We start from the raw sequence: 1837 nt of genomic DNA on the forward strand, positions 1-1837 counted from the left end.
GGTGATGGAGGGATATGCTTTTATGGGCAAGGCAGGGGAGGTGGCAGTCGGGCAGTGACGCCTGGACTCTGCCCCGCCCACAGCTGCCGGTTTTGGCATGTAGCTTGTGGTCTGTGAGGGGGAGGTGAATGAATGAATGAGTGAGCGTGATAAAACTTTTCTTGTGCTGCACTTCGCGGTGTAATATATCTGAAAAGAGAGGGGAGAGGGAAAAAGGCAAAAATGAAAATCTAGGTCAAGACATAGCTGAGCTCAAGCTTACATAACCCATCGTCTTTTAAGTTGCGAGGTCACATTCAGGCCTGTGAAATCTGTGGCAGTCTGTCGATATGATACATTCCCATTATCTTTTTGTCTTCGCAAATTCTTCCTCTATCCATTATTGCTGTTACTTTTTTATCACTGATTTGCCGCGTTGGCCAGTAATGCATTACACAAGTAATGAATTATTTTAGCCTAATGCATTACTTTTTGCTGTAATGCAATAATGTAAGGCATTACAGGGCAAATATCTGTGATATATTAGTTACAATGCTAAATAACTTAAGTTACAATGCATTACAATGACCTGGATTTTAGCGGTATTCAGTGTGGTGGGTCCGAAAGAAGCTACACAGTACAGTATATCATGTAAGTGAGCACACGCCCTCACATTTTTGCAGATTTGTGAGTAGCCTATATCTTTTCATAGGAGAGCATTAAATACATTTCACTTTGACATGTATGTCAACATGCACTACTGAAGTAGATCATGATACTCTCCATAGGATTGCATTCAAATCTCACACCAATCTATTTAAGCCAGGTGCAGACTCAAAAGGTAAAAGTTCAATGTAAAGAAAGGTTGAAACACACACCGATGACCTCTCTTTAATCCCTTTTCATTTCGAGATGATTCGGCCAACACGGCCCCTTCTCTACCGGATTGTAATCTGGGGTGTACTCACTTTTGTGGGCAATGTTCAACCGTTAATGGCTGTATTTTTATTTATTTTTTTCTGAGTGAACAAAATATTTCACGGTTATATATGTTGCTAAAAGGTCACTAATCATTATGTCAAAGTGACATTTCTTTATTGCTCTCCTATGAAAAGATATACTCACAAATCTGCAAAAATGTGAGGGGGTGTACTCACTTAGGTGATGTACTGTATTCCTGAACCTGGTAGTTTTTGCGCTGTATGCTGCCAAAAACATGAGCTTGATTTACACTGTAATAAATTGCCAGATCCAACTACAGTTCTTTTTGTGAAAGTAACTGAAGTAATGCAAAAGTAGTGTAATGCCTTACATTTTAAAGGCCAACTTCCGATAAAACTCAGTTTTACTCACTCCTTTCGAAGATCGGACGGTCACTCCAAGTTAAACTCACTTGCAAGGCTCTCATAGCGGTGCGTCAACTCCCCTGGCTGTGTTTCCCGGTGTTTCCCAATTTACATCAATAATGCAGAGAAACGAGCGAATCACGAAAGCCTTTCTGTGTTTCGTCACGTCGAAAGAAGGCGTTGCCCACAAAGGTTTATATCGACCCATTTATCTAAAAACATGTCGAGTAATTTTTTTCTGCTTGTTTTCAAAACAAGCAACGTCTGGTGGTCCGAAACATAGCTTAGCTTAGCTATCAGCTGGTTGCTACTCTCAGGTACACACACAGCACAAAGCCTCTTACATAAAGCCTGCCCACTCCTGTTGCTCCGTGCCTACAGCTCGCCTAGGGGTCGCTGTCGAAAGAGCACAGCCCTGAATGGAGCCTGCACGCCTCCGTTGGCGCCCCTATAGTGCAGTACCATCCGGGGAAGTGGCGACTCTGTTTCCCATTACATTCTCTCCCAAGGCT

This window comes from Engraulis encrasicolus, chromosome 11, assembly GCF_034702125.1.
Source record: "Engraulis encrasicolus isolate BLACKSEA-1 chromosome 11, IST_EnEncr_1.0, whole genome shotgun sequence".
NCBI classification, from domain to species: Eukaryota; Metazoa; Chordata; class Actinopteri; order Clupeiformes; family Engraulidae; genus Engraulis; species Engraulis encrasicolus.